General features: G+C 41.5%; 2 protein-coding genes across 2 annotated transcripts in view; one reads left to right on the top strand and one right to left on the bottom strand.

Moving 5' to 3' along the window:
• LOC134203947 (uncharacterized) overlaps nt 1–22,853 on the bottom strand; it is a 356,366-nt gene that overhangs the window by 95,306 nt on the left and 238,207 nt on the right. The gene's annotated exons all lie outside the window — the stretch shown is intronic.
• LOC134203956 (uncharacterized) overlaps nt 1–22,853 on the top strand; it is a 190,957-nt gene that overhangs the window by 83,295 nt on the left and 84,809 nt on the right. The gene's annotated exons all lie outside the window — the stretch shown is intronic.

Raw genomic sequence — 22,853 nt, 5'->3', positions numbered from 1 at the left:
ACTGTTATAGGCAACCTTGACAAAAAAAATAAAATAGTAGAATAAACTAAATTCTTTAACAGTTTCCACTTTTGCATGATATATCTTACATTTTGTTTGTAGTGTCGACACAGCTTAAGAACATTAACGAAACAATGACTGATTTGTCACCGAAACAAAAGTGATTTGACAAACGCATACCCTACACCCAGAACAAACAAAGTTAACTGATTTTCATTCTGCATCAATAAAAGTTATTAAATTGAACACTAATACGAAATATTTTTTTTATATTTTCAATGTGGTCACATAAAGCTAACAAACAAAATAACTTATAATTGGACTATATGACTATGTATATATGACTTTTCAAAACACATCAGCTGCTTCCAAGATAAAAGAAGAAGCCATTGAATTTTAAGCATTGCTTTTAAAAACTAGAAAAACGTTTAACTAGAATTTTTGAAATTATCATTTTAAAATTTGATCATTGACTAGTTTGCATTCAATTACATTTTGCTTTAGTATTGAGTCGATTCCAAATCCGAACCTCACTTCACCCCATCCTTATCCTACCCCATGGCGATCAAGTGGTCTGCAAGGACTCTTCTGCCATTACCCTCTCTATTATCAGCCTGGATTTACTTGCGCTCTCATTGTCCCACCAAACGCTGCAAAATGAAAATGAAAATGAAAATGAAATATACACTGCCCACATGGAGGGAGACCCTACGAGGAGAAAAAAGCGTTGTATGCAGAGCTGGAGCAGGAATCTTCTGCATCTCCGTGAGCGCCACGGGGAAGTTGGTTAGTTCAGAAGGTTATACATGGGTAGTCACTTTGGTAAGCTACTAAATAACATTGTGAACGTAGTTTTTGTAAAGACACGAAAACAAAATCCAACGCGAAATCAATGTGCTTCGTTTGATTAGCTTCACTTAGCAACACGATTGAACCCGTACTAATTTTTTTTGGTCGGCGGCGCTGAATTTTTTTTTCACTCCGCGATCTCCCGGACAAACAGGCGTACCCAGGTATAATTTTAGGTAACAATTATAGATTCTACTGCAATCACATCACTTGAGGTAAGTTAAATAAAATACAGACTTGGTGTGAATGAACAAATAGTGGTTGACCTTGCCTAGTTCCTCCACTATTGAGTCTTTTACCCTAGTACAAATATATTTAAATATGGCACTGCATGGGCTGCTTTGTCTTTTTCTCGCTGTAAAGAAATTAGAAAACAACAAGGCCAGTAAATGTCAAAACTTAAGAATTTTATCCATAACTTTTGTTCTAGTTGGTATTTTGTCTACAGTTTTATACCTACAGCTAGACACACAACCTTACTGCTAGAGAAGAAATTGGTTTGATTTCATCTATTTGAAACATTATGTTGTCAATTTCGCAAATTTGGAATTTTTGGACCTTTCAGTTTTGTGGTTCGATTGTGGGCACCCTTGAAAATCCGGCTAATAATGAAGAATAACAAATGAAATCCACCCAGTTTCGAAGGAAAAGAGCATTTTATTAGTTTTAATTGTCATGAAACAATTAAAAACTTAGATTAATCCACCTAGCAGTGATGATGCCTTTCTCATGCTTTGAAGAGGGTAACGAAAACAATCACTTAAGAAAGGTAAAAAATAGCACTTTAGGAAGTTGGATTTAACTTTTTCCATCAATTTACATGTATTGCATTAATTTATATCGCAGGCAAAAACATATATATATATATATTTTTTAAATTTCGCGTTTTTCTTCTCAATGAAGGGAAGGAATAAAATAGACCCCATCTCGCGGTCCTTAGCCTCTTACCCAGCAACTCCTATCCCTACCTCCCCGCGGTGCTGGCCGGGATACGAGCAACCTTAGGGAAGATCGGGTAACCAACCCCGGTGGGAACTATGGTCGTATGCTGACAGGGAAGGGGGGGTTTGCTCCTCTCCGGAGGTGCAAATCTTATTGAGCGTCTGTTCTCCATGTCAGGATCGGCTCACAACAGCGTCTGTTCTCCATGTTAGGGGCGGCTGATCATCGTCCGAGTGCCAGCGAGGGACTCTAAGTGAAACTGTGCACCATGGTCCACCGGAAATAAGGAGGAATGGTCCTCCTGAAATTTAGGGGGTTTGGTGTCAGGCCCTGCAAGCCAGCCTTCAAAAAATCATAAGCAACGAACAATCAACAAGAGAGTACGGACCGGAACCATCGGCGAAGACCACTGCGACGAAAAGGGACTAGCGATTGGAAACTCGGTTCGTGGAACTGCAAATCTCTCAACTTCATCGGGAGCACACGCATACTCGCCGATGTGCTCAAGGACCGTGGATTCGGCATCGTAGCGCTGCAGGAGGTTTGTTGGAAGGGATCAATGGTGCGAACGTTTAGAGGTAATCATAACATCTACCAGAGCTGCGGCAACACACACGAGCTGGGAACAGCTTTCATAGTGATGGGCGATATGCAAAGGCGCGTGATCGGGTGGTGGCCGATCAATGAAAGAATGTGCAGGTTGAGGATCAAAGGCCGGTTCTTCAACTTCAGCATAATCAACGTCCATAGCCCACACTCCGGAAGCACTGATGATGATAAGGACGCATTCTACGCGCAGCTGGAACGTGAGTACGACAGCTGCCCAAGCCACGACGTCAAAATCATCATAGGAGATTTGAACGCTCAGGTTGGCCAATAGGAGGAGTTTAGACCGACTATTGGAAAGTTCAGCGCTCACTGGCTGACGAACGAAAACGGCCTACGACTAATTGATTTCGCCGCCTCCAAGAATATGGCCATTCTCAGCACCTACTTCCAACACAGTCTCCCGTATCACAAATCGACCACGTTCTGATTGATGGACGGCACTTCTCCGACATTATCGACGTCAGGACATATCGTGGCGCTAACATCGACTCTGACCACTATCTGGTGATGGTTAAACTGCGCCCAAAACTATCCGTCATCAACAATGTTCGGTACCGACGACCGCTGCGGTACGACCTAGAGCGACTGAAGCAACCTGATGTCGCCACTGCATACGCGCAGCATCTCGAGGCAGCGTTGCCGGAAGAGGGTGAGCTCGATGGGGCCCCTCTTGAGGACTGCTGGAATACAGTCAAAGCAGCCATTAACGACGCAGCGGAGAACAACGTCGGGTATATGGGTCGAAGTCGACGGAACGATTGGTTCGACGAAGAGTGCAGACAGATTCTGGAGGAGAAGGACGCAGCGCGGGCGGTCGCGCTGCAGCAAGGTACCCGGCAGAACGTGGAACGTTATAGACGGAAGCGGAGACAGCAGACCCGCCTTTTTCAGGAGAAGAAACGCCGCCTGGAAGAAGCGGAGTGCGAGGAGATGGAACAGCTGTGCCGTTCTCAAGATACACGCAAGTTCTATCAGAAGCTCAACGCATCTCGCAAAGGCTTCGTGCCGCGAGCCGAAATGTGCCGGGATAAGGATGGGAGCATCTTGACGGACGAACGTGTGGTGATCGAAAGGTGGAAGCAGCACTACGAGGAACATCTGAATGGCGCTGAGAGTACAGGCAGTGGAAGTCAAGGCAGCGGAGGAGATGACTACGTCAGTTCAGCGGACGATGGAAGCCAACCAGCCCCCACCTTGAGGGAAGTTAAGGATGCCATTCAACAGCTAAAGACCAATAAAGCAGCTGGTAAGGATGGTATCGGAGCTGAGCTCATCAAGATGGGCCCGGAAAAGCTGGCCACTTGCCTGCACAAACTGATAGTCAGAATCTGGGAAACCGAATAGCTACCGGAGGAGTGGAAGGAAGGGGTTATATGCCCCATCTCCAAGAAAGGCGACAAGCTGGAGTGTGAGAACTTTCGAGCGATCACCATCCTTAATGCCGCCTACAAAGTGATATCCCAGATCATCTTCCGTCGTCTATCACCATTAGTGAATGAGTTCGTGGGAAGTTATCAAGCCGGCTTCGTTGACGGCCGCTCGACAACGGACCAGATCTTTATTGTACGGCAAATCCTTCAAAAATGCCGTGAATACCAGGTCCCAACGCACCATCTGTTCGTTGACTTCAAGGCGGCATACGACAGTATAGACCGCGTAGAGCTATGGAAAATTATGGACGAGAACAGCTTCCCTGGGAAGCTTACCATACTGATCAAAGCAACGGTGGATGGTGTGAAAAACTGTGTGAAGATCTCGGGCGAACTGAGGCAAGGTGATGGACTTTCGTACCTGTTGTTCAACATTGCGCTAGAAGGTGTCATGCGGAGAGCCGAGTGTAACAGCCGGGGTACGATTTTCAACAGATCCAGTCAATTTATTTGCTTCGCGGATGACATGGACATTGTCGGCCGAACATTTGCAAAGGTGGCAGAACTGTACACCCGCCTGAAACGTGAAGCAACAAAAGTTGGACTGGTGGTGAATGCGTCAAAGACAAAGTACATGCTTGTGGGCGGGACCGAGCGCGACAGGGCCCGCCTGGGAAGCAGTGTTACGATACACGGGGATACCTTCGAGGTGGTCGAGGAATTCGTCTACCTCGGATCCTTGCTAACGGCTGACAACAACGTTAGTCGTGAAATACGAAGGCGCATCATCTGTGGAAGTCGGGCCTACTACGGTCTCCAGAAGAAACTGCGGTGGAAAAAGATTCGTCATCGCACCAAATGTGTCATGTACAAGACGCTTATAAGACCGGTTGTCCTCTACGGACATGAAACATGGACAATGCTCGAGGAGGACTTGCAAGCACTCGGAGTATTCGAGAGACTGGTGCTTAGGGCCATCTTTGGCGGTGTGCAAGAAGACGGTGTGTGGCGGCGAAGAATGAACCATGAGCTCGCCCAACTCTACGGCGAACCCAGTATCCAGAAGGTAGCTAAAGCCGAAAGGGTACGATGGGCAGGACATGTTGCAAGAATGCCGGACAGCAACCCTGCAAAGATGGTGTTCGCTTCCGATCCGGCAGGTACGAGACGGCGTGGAGCGCAGCGAGCGAGATGGGCAGACCAGGTGCAAAACGACTTGGCGAGCGTGAGCCGTATCCGAGGATGGAGAGATGCGGCCTCGAACCGTGCATTGTGGCGTCAAATTGTTGATTCAGTGTAATCTGTTTAGATGTAAACTAAATATATGAAAATGAAATGAAGGGTCCCTATGAAAATAAATGATAATTTGTCAACAATTAGGGAAGGAAATGTCTAAAAGGTTCAATTTTAAATGGCAAACAATAAGACTGAACTCCCCGTTGAATGCAACTTGTTGCGTGTAAATCAGTCAACGCTTAGTTAAAAAAAAAGGATATAGGATTTCGATCTAGTTCGATATTCTGCACAAAACATCGTGTTTCGATAACAAATGAATGACAGATGTCAGAATAACAGTATCTGCTTTCTGTCAAAAGACACGTGGAGTTGCCCACAACCGAGCCACCTTTCCTAGGGAAGATCCATTAATTACGTAACGCAAAAATTGGGCATTTTCAACCCCCCTCCCCCCTATGTCACACTTTTTGTATGAAGCATCTAAAAATTATGTATGGGTCGTCAGGGGCGTCTCGTGGACTTTTGCTACACCTGTTCTACCATGCTGATAAAAAAATATTCATCAAGCTGAGTGGTTTCGAATGAAAGTTGTGCATTTAATCTAATATTACAACCTTTTCTTGTACAACTATATGTACAATATTAGAAAAAAAACAATTTAAATAGAAAGGATTTACAAAACAATAAATAGCTTATTAATCTCTTTTGTTACAAAAATGTTTTAAATTTAGCACTTTAGCACTTGAAATTCTAAACTCTCGCAAATCGTCTGAAATTTAACTTGATAACAGTTGGCAATAACTGGATATTACTCAGAATAGAGATCTTTCAAATCGGCTCATTCCACCATCCGGGGTACACGGGTCCCATCGCCGCTAGTATTTAAACTCTCACATATTTTGTTGCTATGAAAGAAATGTTATTAACCATTATTAGTATAATAATAATAGTATATAATTATACAATTATTCAGTTCAATCAAAGTTAATTGCCTATTTCCTGGGATTAAACCACCCGACTTGGACATTAATTTACAATGTTGTGAAAAATCATATGTGAATAGTCTAGCGTACTGAACGTACATATTCACATATGAGTTTTCACAACATTGTAAATTATACAATTATTGTTTGATGCGACCCCAGATTGTGACGACCAATGAGTCACATTTAGAAGTTGAAATGTGTTCCAGTTATTTAATTCTTCAAATTTAGTGAAAACTATACCTTTTTCTCTATGTTGATTGTTTTTGAGTATTCGTAAAAAACATTATTTAATGTCTCTTTTGAAAACGCAAACATTAGTTTAATATTGTTCTTGATGCATTGCATATTCATCAGAATAAAAAAGAAAAACAAACTGTTTCCAATCATCGAAGTATGAACGAAAGCGTGCGCGGTGCGCCTTTCGGCAAAGCACAGCCCGACACTATTGCCTGATTTTCTCAAAATTGCACGCGGCGAACCCTTCATGAAAGGTACCGCCGCGCTTTCTGCACCCCGTTTACTTGATTCTTATGGGTGAATAGCATTGCGGTGTATCGTTTGGCGTGGCCGTACCTTTCGACAGTCATTCGCCGCGTGAAGTTTTGTGCAAGTACCCCAGCCGGATGACACACAGCTATGCTTCTGGCTCCAGCATAAAATTCACGTTACTATTTTGCTGTTGACGTTATTTTCTGATAAAATATTGTTACCAAATATTCAAATTTGTTTTGCACCGTACTAACCGTGTTGTGTTGAATGACGGTCTTATTACATTTTAATTGAAAATAGAACACATTTTGCACGGCACGGAATACGTGGTACGTAACGAAAATAGTAATAAATTCATTCAAATCGCCTCACAACAATTACTCCATCACAGAAAATTAGTCCTGAAATGATGTTTTTGTTTACTAATTTTGAATTGTAAGTGGGGCCCAGCACGCGCTAACCCCAGAGATGCTAGCCACCATTTTTTCCCATTGGAGAGATAGGCGATGACAGTAGGGTGAAGTACCCATTTGGGAACATTACAAACGCCGCGCAGTGTATCATATCCAGAAAATCTGACAATACGATCGAGTCTAACTGAAGGTACTTCGTGTCGTTGATTGATCTCGCAGCGCATCGAACGGGTTTGACTCCTGCTGCGCGCATAGCAAAACTTGCATCTAAACGTGCTTGCTTCGCATGCGAAAGAGGATGATATGAGGAAACAGAGAAAGCTGGCAACGCTCACGCTGGTTCTCTGCGCGCAGAGAACGAGTGAGCATACCAAGAAGGAAATTATTTCAAATCATTTGTCATGGCGCAAAACTTTAAATTCGACTTCTGGCAGCGCTGCTATTGGTTCTTCATTATGGATCGTACGACTGGCAAAAGCTTTCTATGTGATGGGGTCTGGTGTGTCGGGGAAACACACTTTTAGCTGCAATTTGACTGTACGCCAAGCATGTGGCGTTAACTTGATCTGCCTACGAAATATTTTGTTTCTTTAGATGTTTAGATGTTAAAATCATTGGAAATATTACGCGAAACTTTGTTTAAAAAATTTACTGAGTAAATTATTTGCCCTAATAATTAATTGCCAAGACATTAATTTCCTACTTCTGACCTAAAAATGGTTACCTGTTCCATGAACAGGTAGAACGTATGGACGAGTCGCCTCTGGGGTCGTCACACTTCGCCAAACCCCGCTCCCCCCTCTAAGCGTTACGTAATTTGTGGACGCTCCCCTATCAATGCTTGCTAGATGAGAAAGTTCAGTGTGGAAAAACAGTAAACGACATTTTTTATAGCATCCGCCATTATGGCAAGCGAGGAAAGCTGGATAGGTGCTGCAAAAAATTAAGGTTAATACGCCGCACCTACCTACTATCAGTACTTCAATGAGATATTTCTAGAACATATCCGAAAACTCAATGAGATATTATATTAGATTAGATATTCACTTTTGGTTTTTGTGGTTTATGCTAACGTAAAAACAACACGACACTAATAAAATGCGACGCGAGACAACTCTAACTAACTAAGATTTAAAAAAAATTACCTTTAAGGAATTTTTAAAGGTATTTTTTTTTAAATCTTTTTTGACTAGTGCAAAAACGATAAGTGTCGAAACGTTAAACGATAACGATAATATCTTTTCTCGCGTCGCGTTTTTTTAGAATATTAGATATTATTACGTAAAATACGAAGATTAGGATATTTCAAGGGATATGGAGGAGAATCCTGCCTAAAAAATCCAGCCGTCCTAGGATATTTGTTCCTTTATTAATAACATGCTACGAAATTAATTATATTTGCACAAGGAACAATTTCGACTTAATCTGCGTTGTTTTTTTATTGTTATCATGCGTGCTCACTAATGAAAACATTCACAATGAGAATCAAATCAATTTGCAGCCCAATCGTTCGTTTTCGATTGGTATTGATGGAAAAGCAGGCCTGGATGAACATTGCAATAAAGAACAATAGACATTGGAGTAACTGAGGAAAAATTCTAAGGGGGGCAAATTTTTTTTTAAGTTTTACTATGTTACAGTTAAAATACAGAAAAGCTACTATTTGTTGGCCTTAGAGGTGTGCGTCGCCGCGCTACGCCGCCGCCGCCGCCGATATTTTTGAATCGGCGCGCCGCCGTTCAAAAAATGTCACGCCGCTGATGTATAAATTTCCACGCCGATTCAAATTTGAAGAAGTCCACAGAATTTTCAGTGGAAATTCCGGAGATTCAGTGGAATTTACGTATTTTTTTTTGTAGATCCCTTTAACATCATGTTGAAACTCCATAGAATTTTTCGTGACGAATGATTTTCTTGAAAATTCAGTACAATTTCTTGTTGAAATTTCGAAAAACTCTCCGTCAAAACTAAGAAAAAACTCGTACGAAGCATTTCCCGTTGAAATCCGAAGAATTTCTCGTTGAAATTCAATTTTTGTACGGAAAAGGATCCTTCGGCAGAAGGCTATTTGGCCGAAGACCACAAGGCTGATAGTTGTTTGGTCGAATATGTCGTTTGACCGAACAGACCATTCGTTGAAAGACTATCTAGCCTAAAGTTATTTGGCCTTTGTCATTTGGTCGACCAGTTTATTTGGCTGAAAAAATCGGTTGACCAAATAGCTCAATTGCTTAGCTTAGCCTAGCTTAGCTTGATTGACTGTACCCATCGTAGTTGCTAGTCGTGATTGGCCGAGAAACAATTGAATAGTTTTCTCCTGACTATAAAGCTATTCTCGCTGTACATGTTCGGAGTTTCTTTAATTCAAGACCTATAACGATGCCAACCACGTCCTCACAGTCAATTAGGATAAGGGGAGGAAAATTAGTTCGACACTCATTGCTACAAGAGACCGAGGAATCCTCTGCACTGGAAAGAGAAAGTATGTTAGTTGGGAAGGAAATATATTCTTTTGAACGATGACGTATTCATGATGATACAAAAACGGAAAAGCAACGTGTGTCTTACGTATTTTCCCGAAAACTGATTCGATATGTTAACTACATCGCGATGACTAAAACACGCACTGTACAACGCTTGCTCGATGGCTAATCCGAAAAAACAACTGAACACAATATTTCGGCAGATCGCGCGATCGTTCTGCTGTCCGAAACAAGAGAAAACACGCACTCGGTTGACCAAATAGCTCAATTGGCCAAATATGCCCTTTGGCCGAAATGGACATTCTGCCGAAAATGTCGTTTGGCTGAATTGGAAATTCAGAACAGGAAATTCTTTGTATTGTCGATAAGAAATTCTTGGGTAATTTGGCCGAAAAAACCGTTTGCCCTAACAGGTCGTCTGGCCAAATCGATCGTTTGGCCGAAGAAGTCGTCAGGCCGAAAATACCGTTTGGCTATTTGGCCGAAAATGTCATTTGGCATACAACCAAATGTCAATTACTGAACGATCAATTACTGGTCAAAACTGGTCCTGCGTTTGGCGAACTGGCCTTTTTGACAAATGAACATTAAACTAGATAGATCAATTAACCAAACATGCAATTTTGTAAGAATGGTCATTTGGCAGAAAGAGTCGTTTGGCTGAATTGATCATTTGGCCAAAAAATCGTTTAGCCGATTAGATCGTTTGACAGAAAATGCCGTTTGGTTAAAAGGGTGGTTTTGCAGAAAGGACATTTTCGTGCCAAATCGGCCATATAACCAGTTCGACTTTTTCGGCCATATAACCAGTTCGGCCGAATGTCCCCTTCGGCTACATGACGCTTTCGGTCAAACTACATTTTCGGACAAACCATTTTCGACTTGATAACAGTTTCGGATATACGTTCAATTTGGCTTAATGGGATTTGGTTAAATGCCAGTATCGACTTAAAATGCAGAGAGGTTATCAAAAAGCCCATCTCACCGTAAATGTCATTTAGCAAAACGGGTGGACATTTTTAACCATATTATCTGTTCAGTTATTGACATTTGGCCGTATGACCCGTTAGGCCAAACGAAATTTTCGGCCAATTGACCTATTCTGTCAAACGATCATTCCAGTCAAACGGCATTCTCAAGTCGATGACCCATTCGGTCAAACGACCTGTTAGGGAAAACGAATTTTTCGGCCAAATTACAAGTTCGGCCGTATTTTGTTTTCAGCCAATGGAATTTCCCAAGAATTTCTTATAGACAATACACTAGTCGTTAGATAACTGCAACATGTCTACGTTTCCGTTGAAATCCAAAGGTTTTCATAATTGAAATCTACTCTTCCTAGGAAATTCTAAATGATTTTCTGTTGGAATTCCGGTGAACTTCTCGTAAAAAATTCAGAAAGTTTCCCTTGAGAACTGCTCTCCCGCGGATATTCTGAAGAATTTTCTGTTTTAACGTTGTCTATGCCAAACTAGGTATCCTAATTAGTCTAGACTCAACATTAAAACACCCATTCTACCAGCCACACTCTTCTACAATTATGAAGGATTTTCTATGTAAATTTAGAAAAATACTGAACAGGAACATTCCGTGGATATTCCGAACATTTTTTTATAGGAATTTGGAACAATTTCTCGTGAAAAATGTGAAAAAATTCTCGACGTATTTCATGCTCAAATTCCGAATAATCTTCTTTTGGGAGTTCCAAAGAGCTTCTGTTGGTAATTCTAAAGAATTTTCGAAACATCAAAGTATAGTTCAAAAAATCCAAAAGTCCGGTCCAAAAAGTCAATAAACCATTTTGTCGATTTTGCCTTTTTACACGGTTTTTTTTCGGTTTGGAAATTGTCTCGACTTCCCTGGGCATAAAAGTATCATCGTGTTAGCCTCATGATACTTACTTGATACTTGATGGGCTACAGCTCTTCGATGAACCTACGCCGAATGGAGTATCCTTCTCCACTGGACTCGATCCTGGGCCAATCGCTTCTAGTCGCCCTGAAAATTGATCGCCCTCAGTTCCTCCTCAACTGCAAAAAGCCATCGTGTACGCGGATGATCGTGAGTCCAATCCTCGCTGTCTTCCTCTTAAAAGGCGCAAAAGCCTCTTCCACGGCACGACGATCAATTCCGATAATATCAATATCAAATCCCAGGAGCATATGCGATTTTGTGATAATGGTACCGCTTCTTTGCACACCAGCTCTCCTAATCGCTCCCTCGAGCGCTATATTGAACAGTAGATTCGAGAGTGCAGCACCCTGCTTTAATCCATCTAAGGTAACAAATGACGTCGATATTTCATCCGCAACCCTTACACTTAATTTCGATCCGTCCAACGTTATACGAATCAGCCGTATCAGTTTCGCCGGAAAACCATGTTCAAGCATAATTTGCCATAATTCATTCCGTTTCACTGAATCGTACGCCGCCTTGAAATCAATAAACAGATGATGTGTCTGCAAGTTGTACTCCCGGAATTTATCAAGGATTTGTCTCAGGGTAAACATTTGATCCGTCGTTGATCGGCCCTCACGAAAACCTGCTTGGTATTCTCTGACGAAGGACTCTTCAAGCAGTCTCAATCTGTTGAACAGAATACGGGACATAATTTTGTACGCCGAATTAAGGAGGGTTATTCCTCGATAATTGGCGCACTTCAGCCGGGAGCTGGTCCTTCCCCGCAGCCTTATTGTTTTTCAGCTCTTTAACAGATTTTTTTTAAGCTTGTCCATCGTTGCTAATATTTATTCTGTTCACCGATGCACCGTCACTTCCTCCATTCAACAAAGTCTCGAAGTGTTGCTTCCACAGTTTTATCTGTCAGCAAATTCCCTTGTTGGTCGTTGCACATGACGGGAGATGGCGCTGTCTTACTCCGCACGCCATTGACAGACTCATAAAACCTCCGCATATCGTTCTGCTCCATTTTTTCCTGCGCCTCTCTAATAACTTGTTCTTCGTACTCTTTTTTCTTCCTGCGGTGGGTTCGTTTTTCGGCTGCTCTTGCTTCCTTGTACCGATCTCTATTCGATCGGGTACCCGACACCAACATCCGGCTGATGGCAACGTTCTTCTCGTCTGTCACTCTCTGACACTCCACATCGAACCAACCCGTCCTAAATTGAAAACGCCTTCAATATCTCTACAAGCTCTGGTGTTTTGCAATGGCTAATGAGTGATTAATCTTATCGAAAGCTGTGAAATCTTATCGAAAGAAAAAAAAGAAAATAAAGAAAAAAAGAAAGAAAATCTAAACACAATATTATTGCGTTTGAACATTATTTTTTTGTGTGCGCATATTTTCTTTTTCGTTTTACGTAACATGACATGGAAAAGTTGACTTCCTTCCAATACTCGACGCATATTTATTTTCCAATCGGTGATCGAATTTCGCAAGTAGATAATGCAGATCAACAATTATTTGGAGAGAAAATATCCTATAAGAGAAGTGTTTTTCTGAAATTTAGATTTGAGCCGTTGATGCATTTGAGGTCAATTATCTCATTCCAGGCGCATTATTTACATCAGTAATCGGTTTTGAGGAACAGTGTTCTCAAAAAGTAGCGAATGGGCTTGAAAGCTACTATTGAAAGGCTTCGAGTTTATCAGCATATTCAACGGATTTGCATGAACTGTTTTCAGCCGGATTAGAGAAATGTATCAGTTTTTGATAATCAATTGTGCCAAATTGTTCAATTTTGTTTCAGTAGTTTGTATGTTGGTTAACGAAAGTTCAACGTGTTGATCCGTGACTTGCAGCTTAATGTTGAGATGTTTGGTGACATGTACTAGAAAGGCCAAGCTACTCATCCATTCAGCTTGGGAATTGGTTTTGCATTGTATTGTAAAAAATATGATTTTCTTTCGCTCTCAAGCTGGAGGGTGAAACGCCTGTCATCCGCGGTACAATGGCACTCTACCCAACATCGTTTTTGGTACCCAGTTTCTGGGTAGTATACCCGAATTCAGCGCTCATTTTGGGTGATTGGTTCGTACGCAGTTAGTGCTAATTATCGGCAATTAACTTCTCCTGGCGAAAACTTGCAATTGGTTGAGGTACATCGAGCCTTTTGTGTTTGTATGGCTTCTTTATGACGAAAAATAGCTCGTCGATATTTCCGAAGTTTTGTTAATATCATGAATCAAACGAAATTGAAACAAAAACATTGTACGCCATATTGAATGAATGGCGTATTCTTCGTATTCTGCTTCCATTTTCATCAACATAATTTTGAATTAGTGGTGGTTGAGTTTCATCGCGTAGGTAAAGTTTATTTTTTTGATAAACATTCCATTATGAAGACAGTTACATGTGCCTTGTTTTTTACATTAAGTAGTTTCATCGGTTGGGCGCAGGAAGAATCAGAAGCAGGTGGCTTTTTCACGCAACGTACTTTTCAAATCTTCTGTGAGAACTTTAACTCTTCTTCGAGCTTTACGAGAAACTAATTTTCAGGAAGCCTTAGAGCACACGACATCACCAAAAGGCGATATGCATTCCTTAAAAAGTTCTCTGTCCTAGAAAGGTTTCATCCGTATGCCTAAAATCTCAATAACAACAAAACTGGCCCGTGCTGCATTATTCGGCTCTGTACCTGTCCAGATTTTATTATTTAATCAGTTACAACCTAAAGTATTTATAATTAAATAATAAGAAGGAGCTTCTCGAGCCAGATAGAAAAGCTTTCGGGCCGATTATGAAGTATTTTTTCTTACACGCCGCGGGCCACAAAAATGGAGCCAAGGGCCGCATTCGGCCCGCTGGCCGTACGTTGGGCAGCCCTGTGTTAGACTGTTTGTGACGTAGGACGTGAAGCACAGTAAATTGGTGGAAGTTGAGCAACCGACAGTAAATCCGTGCTGATCATCACTAAGAAGTGGCTTACAGTGTGAAAGCAGTGGTTCCGTAATGACGAGTTCGAACAGCTTCGAGACGGCACACAATGACGTAATCCCTCGATAGTTGTTCACATCGCGTTTGTCTCCCTTTTTGTGGACTGGAAACATTAGTGCAAACTTCCAGCAGGATGGGGAAAAACCATTGATGATCGAAGATCTGAACAAGAAGAAGTGGAACGCGCAAGTTGTCGATATGCCTTTTGATGAAGACGGCCGGCACGCCGTCGGGTCCGGGATTATGTGACGATTTTAACTGATTTGCGGCTCTCAGGATCATGTCATAATCGATGTTGATTGCACCCAAAGACTGGTTGTTTAGGGGAACGTTCCCTGCTGCGATAGAAGCTTGGCTGTCACTCATCCTTTCGTCACTGAAAACGCTCGCGAATTTTTCGGCAAATAGGCGGCAAACTTCCTGAGTAGTTAAGGCGATTACACCGTTCAAATTCATTGTCGATGGAAGCCCGAATTCCTTCCGCTGTTCGTTGACGTAGTTCCAGAAGGGTTTTAGCTTAGATTTGAATTTGTGCTCAAGATCTCGTTGGTACCGTGCAAAACTTTGCCAACAGGCTCGTTGAAGTTGATTCATGATTAAGCCTCACATAGTGGTTTCTTAGAGGTAGCGTTCGATGTTTTAAGAAAATTCTAAAAGCTGCTCTCTTAGTGGACTCCATTTTTCGTAGTTCAGTTGAGAACCATGGAGGGTGCGATCCTTTCTGCGATCTCTTTGACACGTGCCGGTCAATTACATACGCCAAGATGTGCGAGAAAGTTAGAGCGAAGCTTTCAACGTTGTTGGGGTCCTGAACTGTTAACCAGTCAATGCTAATAATCTCGTTCTCGATACTGCTGTGATCCTCTTTCGAAAAGTTGTAGGAAATGGAAGAGGTATGAGCGTTGCTAACAGGTATTTGAAGGTTTTCGAAAGTGGCTATCAGCGGGGGTGATGAGGAACATGTTGTACAAGAGGACAAGGTGCCACCGAAATGAATGGTGCTTTATCTTGGATAGAAACAAAGCACAGGTTCAACGTGCGAAGGTTCTCGTGCGCAACGTTAGTTATACGTATTGACTTTAAGGACTGAGCTCCAATTCTTGGAATTCATGGCATGTCCAATTTGATTAAAAAATCGATAGGAATAATGATGTTTGGGCCGCTTGGGAGCATGTACCATATCAAAAATACCTATAAATGTTAGTTTATTCGTGGAGGCTTGGAAGCCTAAACTCCAGGGAACTCTTGGAGGACTAGAACATGTGATAAAAACAAATCCAACTTGGCCAACGTAATGAATTTAGTGGGAACATAGGAATTTAAGCAACAGTTCTGTTTACGTCATATTTATTTTACGTCCCCCTTTGTGCCCAGATAAGTGGAGAAAATTTCTAGGCTGAAAATTTCCTAGCCGGGACCAGAAATCGAACTAAGCCACCTTCAGCATGGTATTGCTTTGTAGGCGCGCATCTTACTACAGTAATATCCCGATTTTATCACCCCCCTGGTGAATTTTGGGGTGATAAAACAGGGTATGTGACAAAATCGGTAAAAAAAATATTTTAAATTTTTTATTCCATTTCACAAATATGAATCATTTTATGCCTTGGAAAGGCAAAATGCGTGAACGGTACCAGTTTTTTCTTGTCGAAAATGCTTATAGAATCCTTCCCAGGTACTCAGAAGTCATTCATAATAAACTACTAGCGGTGAAAGTTATTTCATGGAAATCAACGTTGTTTGCAGTATTATTTACGAAAATAAAAAGAATGACTAAAATTTTCAAAAATTTTTGGGGTGACAAAATCGGGTCGAAAACGTGACAAAATCGGGACGTGACAAAATCGGGTCGAAAACGTGATAAAATCGGGGGTAGACAGAATCGGGGAGTGACAAAATCGGGTCAATACTGTACTAGGGTAAGTAAGGCCACAAATTCTTCCAGATTTATTTCATAATATCTCGAGGATTTCTGTGCAAGCTCCACTATCAAATAACTCATAAATTCGCAATTTTCTATGCAAATTAAAAAAGGTCTAAATATAATTACGGGCAACTTTTTTAAAAGTCGAATTTTCATGGAAAGGGAAAATGCGTAGAAATTTTAACGATTTTATCGGGGAAATTTAAAAGAGTTTCCAAATAAACTTTGAAAAAAAAAATCAATTATTAAACCCGATATAATTTCTTACGAAAAATCAGAAGAATTGTTTGTAAAAAACCAACCACCTTAGCAAAGATGCATTTTATGCCAAAACTATATTTTTTAGAAAAAACTGTTGTTCTACAAAATTGTTCGAAATAGTAAGGCCATCATTATGGTTCTACCAAAAAATAGGGTGGACCATCATATAAAAAAAATAGGAAATATTTTTTTTTATTTCTCGGAATATTGACATATTATGTTCTACAAAGTTGTAACGTAGCTTATTCCAATCAATTTTGGTAAAAAAAAACTTTCTGTAGCTCTTAAGTTGGCTGATTTAGAGCAATTTTACCTAATTGGATTAGGGTGCACCTCACACAAACAGTATTTTTGATCCACTTTTTTTGTTTTAGATTTCTCGAAAAAGTCTCTCAGGTGACTTTTAGAGCTCAAAAAAATGCAACTTTTGATGGGTAAATATGCTCAATATCTTTTTCCGATCAAAAATTATAATCGTTTTTCTGTCAAAATTACATTTTTTCATAAGTTGATACCTCCGGCTAGGGCAGACCAAAAAAAATATATTCACACGGTATTTGAAAGAGAAATTAATATTCTTTATTATGTCAAAAAATTGGGGATATGATATTTTTTTATCTCAAGTTTTATCAATTTTACTAAAATCATGTTTTTTCAAATAAATTAATATAACTCGACAACGGAAGAAGATACAGACGATATCCTTATAGCAAAACACGAAAAGTCCCAAAAGTCTTCAGAAGATGACATTCGTGAGAAATGAAATATAAAAAATCTACAGCTTAAACACTTTTTATAAATTTTATCATTATCATCGTATTGCAAGATTTACGAGAAAAGATGCATTTTCGGTCTGAAGATACTTTTAAGAAACAAAATTTGTTCTACAAAGTTGTTCTGGATACTTGGGCCCTCATTATAGAGTTACCGAAAAATAGGGTGGGCCATTTTATAAAAATGTGAAATTTTTGTTTTTTTTTTAATAAAGAATATTGATTTCTCTTTCAGATGCCGTGTGAATATATTTTTTTGGTCTGCCCTAACCGGAGATATCAACTTATGGAAAAAATGTAATTTTGACAGAAAAACGATTATAACTTTTGATCGGAAAAAGATATTGAGCATATTATCCCATCAAAAGTTGCATTTTTTTGAGCTCTAAAAGTCACCTGAAGATGACTTTTTCGAGAAATATAAAACAAAAAAATAGATCAAAAATACTGTTTGTGTGAGGTACACCCTAATCCAATTAGGTAAAATTGCTCTAAATCAGCCTACTTAAGAGCTACAGAAAATGTTTTTTAGCAAAATTGATTGGAATAAGCTGCGCCACTTTGTAGAACATAACATGTCAATATTCTGAGAAATAAAAAAAATATTTTCTAGTTTTTTTTTATATGATGGGCCACCCTATTTTTTGGTAGAACCATAATGATGGCCTTACTATTTCGAACAATTTTGTAGAACAACAGTTTTTTCTAAAAAATATAGTTTTGGCGTAAAATTCATCTTTCCGCGTAAATCTGTATCCTGGACCATAGTGCAATGCCACACTGAGATGGTTTATATGATAGAACGCCAGAGATAAAAATCAGGAAAGAAGCAGCTTGCTCGAAGTGGAAATCCATCAAACAGAGCAGCCTTTACATTAATTAAAGGCAGCTAAAAAAACACCGGCATGAGAAAAAATGTACAACTGGATGATTTTGTGCGAATCAAGGAAGAGCTTTTACATGCATAAATCCTAGAGGTGTGCACCGGTCCGATATTCGTCGGCGGCGGCGTTTGTCAGAATTTTGGTCGGTGGCGGCGGTGTTTTCGGCGTCACCGAAAGCCATTTTAGCCGGCGGCGGCGTGAATCGGCGTGGCGATGTTTTAATTAAGCATCTTAAAAAAACATTTTTTTAGATAGACTTTTATTTACAAAGGAAAAATCTTTTAAATTTCGCATGAAAAATCTAATGAACTTCTTCCTAAAATTCTAAAAGTTTTTCATAAAATTGGAAATGTTTTTCTGATTTTCCACGGGAACTTTGAAGTTTCGAGAAATCTTCGGAATTGCCAAGAGAAGCTTTTTAGAATTAACAAATGAAATTGTTTAGAATTTCAGCTTCAAATTCGTAGCAATTTACATGAGAAACTTTAGAGTTTCCACGAGAAATTGCTCTTAACTTCTACAGGAAAATCTTCGAAAGTTATTGTTTAGTATTCTTCGAAATTCAGTCAGACAATTCTTTATATTTGTAGAAGAGTATGGCTGGTAGAATGGGTGTTTTGACGTTTGCTTTCTCAGTCTAGAATAATTTAGACGGAATTTGAACGGGAATTTTCTTTTTTTTCTTTAGAATTTTGTGCGAAGGATTGTTCAAAAATGTAGATTTCAATAAAAAAAACTTTGGATTGCAATGGAAAATTGTTCGGAATTATTGGATTTCTACGGGAAATTCTTTGTACAGTAGGCGTTCGATAACTGGAAGTCGTTAAAATGCAATGCTTTTAACTGCAATTCAATAGTTACATCAGTTTTGCAGTTCTCGGACAGCAATTCTGAATTTTAAAACGATTTAAAAGTCGATGATAGCTGCATTGCGCTGCACAATCCGGTGCATTTCATTTGACGTCGTCTGACAATCGCTTGACGTCTAGAATGTGTCGCAGTTATCGAATGGCATTCGCTAAATGAAACGAAAACATGTTGCAGTTATCGAACGACTAGTGTATTGTCCATAAAAAAATCTTAGGAAATTTCATTGACCGAAAGCGACATACGGCTGAGCTGGTAATTTGGCCGAAAAAGTCGAGAATGCCGTTTGGTCGAAATGATCGCTTGACAGAATGGGCCATTTGTCCGAAAATATCGCTTGGGCCAACAGGTCATACGGCCAAATGTTAATAAGTGAACGGGTAATTTAGTCAAACATATCCATCCGTTTGGCCTAATGACATTTACGGCAAAAGGCCTTTTTGTCAAACGACCGTTGAACTAAACCTCTCTACTTTTTAAGTCCATACTGGCTTTTAAGCCAAAAGTCATCTAATTAAATCCCATTAAGTCGAACTGAGCGAAACTGTTATCATGTCGAAAATGGTTTGACCAAGAATTTAGTCTGACCGAAAGTGACATACAGATGAGAAGAAGAAGAAGAAGAAGATTCTCATGTAAATTACAAACAATTTTCCTTGGTAAATCCAATGAGCTACTCTTGGTAATTCCAAAGCGTTCCCGAAACATAAAAAAAAGTAGTACCCGTGGAAAATTTGAAAAAAAATCCAAATGAATATTCAGTAAAAACTTGAACAATTTTCTGGAGAAGTTCATCAAATTTTCGAGGTGAAAATCAAAAAATTCTACTGTCAATGGCTTCAAAATATCCAAAATGTCCCATTCAGCCGAACGACATTTTCGACCGAATGTCCTTTCGACCAAACGACTATTTCGGCCAAGGGCATATTTGGCTATTGAGCTATTTGGTCAACCGATTTTTTCAGCCAAAGGAACTGCTCGACCAAATGACATTCATGGCCAAATAACTTTAGGCTACATACCCTAGCAAAGCCGGAAAACATTTATTTATTTATCATCAGACTAAGGCCGGAGTGGCCTGTGCTGCACATAAAAGACTTCTCCATTCAGCTCGGTCCATGGCTGCACTTCGCCAACCACGCAGTCTGCGGAGGGTCCGCAAGTCGTCCTCCACCTGATCGATCCACCTTGCCCGCTGTGCACCTCGCCTTCTTGTTCCCGTCGGATCGTTGTCGAGAACCATTTTCACCGGATTACTATCCGACATTCTGGCTACGTGCCCGGCCCACCGCAGTCTTCCGATTTTCGCGGTGTGAACGATGGATGGTTCTCCCAACAGCTGATGCAACTCGTGGTTCATTCGCCTCCTCCACGTACCGTCCGCCATCTGCACCCCACCATAGATGGTACGCAACACTTTCCTTTCGAAAACTCCCAGTGCGCGTTGGTCCTCCACGAGCATCGTCCAGGTCTCGTGTCCGTAGAGAACTACCGGTCTTATAAGCGTTTTGTAGATAGTCAGTTTGGTACGGCGGCGAACTCTATTCGATCGGAGCGTCTTGCGGAGTCCAAAGTACGTACGATTTCCAGCCACTATGCGTCTCCGAATTTCTCTGCTGGTATCGTTATCGGCGGTCACCAGTGAGCCCAAGTACACGAATTCTTCAACCACCTCGATTTCGTCACCACCGATAGAAACTCGTGGTGGGTGGCTTACATTGACCTCTCTTGAGCCTCTTCCTATCATGTACTTCGTCTTCGACCTGTTGATGACTAGTCCAATCCGTTTAGCTTCGCTTTTCAGTCTGATGTAGGCTTCCTCCATCCTCTCAAAGTTACGTGCCATGATATCAATGTCGTCGGCGAAACCAAATAACTGGACGGACTTCGTGAAAATCGTACCACTCGTGTCAATCCCTGTCCTTTGTATTACTCCCTCCAAAGCGATGTTGAATAGCAGACACGAAAGACCATCACCTTGCCGTAACCCTCTACGGGTTTCGAAAGGACTCGAGAATACCCCTGAAACTCGAATTACGCACATCACCCGATCCATCGTCGCCTTGATCAACCGCATCAGTTTATCCGGAAATCCGTTTTCGTGCATTAGCTGCCATAGCTGGTCCCGATCGATTGTATCATATGCGGCTTTGAAGTCCATAAATAGATGATGTGTGGGCATGTTGTATTCGCGGCATTTCTGCAATACCTGACGTATGGCGAACACCTGGTCTGTGGTAGAGCGTTCACCCATAAATCCCGCCTGGTACTGCCCCACGAACTCTCTTGCAATTGGTGTTAGTCGACGGCATAAAATTTGGGAGAGTACCTTGTAGGCGGCGTCCAGCAATGTGATTGCGCGGTAGTTGCTACAATCCAGCTTATCGCCCTTTTTGTAGATGGGACACACGACACCTTCCATCCACTCCTGCGGCAGAACCTCATCCTCCCAAACCTTGGTAATCACCCAGTGCAGCGCTCTAGCCAGTGCTTCACTACCGTGTTTAAACAGCTCTCCTGGTAGTTGGTCAACTCCAGGGGCTTTGTTGTTTTTCAGCCCGCCGATCTCCTCCTGTATTTCCTGGAGATTCGGAGCCGGAAGTCGCATGTCCTGCGCGCGTGCTTCTAGGTTCATTACCATACCGCCACCGTCGTCTGCCATATCGCCATTCAGGTGCTCTTCGTAGTGCTGCCGCCACCTTTGGATCACCTCACGCTCGTTCGTAAGAAGGTTCCCGTTTATGTCCTTACACATATCGGGCTGTGGCACGTGGCCCTTACGTGAACGGTTCAACTTCTCATAGAACTTTCGTGCGTTATTAGCGCGATACAGTTCCTCCGTCTCTTCACGGTCTCGATCTTCCTGCTGGCGCTTTTTCCTCCGGAAAATCGAGTTTTGTCTGTTCCGCGCCCGTTTGTATCGTGCCTCGTTCGCCCTCGTGCGGTGTTGCAGCAATCTCGCCCATGCTGCATTCTTCTCCTCAACTAACTGCTCACATTCGCCGTCATACCAATCGTTTCTCTGATCCGGAGCCACCGTGCCTAGTGCAGCGGTTGCGGTGCTTCCAATGGCGGATCGAATATCTCTCCAGCCGTCTTCAAGAGATGCTGCGCCTAGCTGCTCTTCCGTTGGGAGTGCCACTTCCAGCTGCTGCGCGTAGTCTTGGGCTAGTCTACTGTCTTGCAGCCGCCCAATGTTTAGCCGCGTCAGACGACTCCGACGCGTGTTGATCACCGTCGAGAGTTTTGAGCGCAGACACACTGCGACGAGGTAGTGGTCGGATTCAATATTCGCACTGCGGTAAGTGCGTACGTTCGTGATGTCGGAGAAGAATTTACCGTCGATTAGAACGTGGTCGATTTGGTTTTCCGTTACTTGATTAGGTGATTTCCATGTGGCCTTGTGGATATTCTTACGGGGGAAGAAAGTGCTTCGTACTACCATTCCGCGGGAGGCTGCAAAGTTTATGCATCGTTGGCCGTTGTCGTTCGATACGGTATGCAGACTATCCGGTCCGATGACCGGTCTATACATTTCCTCCCTTCCTACCTGAGCGTTCATGTCACCGATGACGATTTTGACGTCCCGCAGTGGGCATCCATCGTATGTCTGCTCCAGCTGCGCATAGAACGCTTCTTTCTCGTCGTCGGATCTCCCTTCGTGTGGGCAGTTCCCGGAAAACATAATGAGAACATATTTTCATCTCATATTGCTGTATATTACTAAATTGAATGATATGACTTATATCAAACTATGTACCTATTTTGTTGTCGGAAACCAATATCAAAATTAGTTATCGATTTGTTTTCATCTACAGCAGGAATAGTTTTTAATTTGCTTTCACAGTTAGATTTTTCTGCTATTTGTTT

This window comes from Armigeres subalbatus, chromosome 1 (genome assembly GCF_024139115.2).
Source record: "Armigeres subalbatus isolate Guangzhou_Male chromosome 1, GZ_Asu_2, whole genome shotgun sequence".
Classification (NCBI taxonomy): Eukaryota; Metazoa; Arthropoda; class Insecta; order Diptera; family Culicidae; genus Armigeres; species Armigeres subalbatus.
This window is presented reverse-complemented; position numbering and strand designations above follow the sequence as displayed.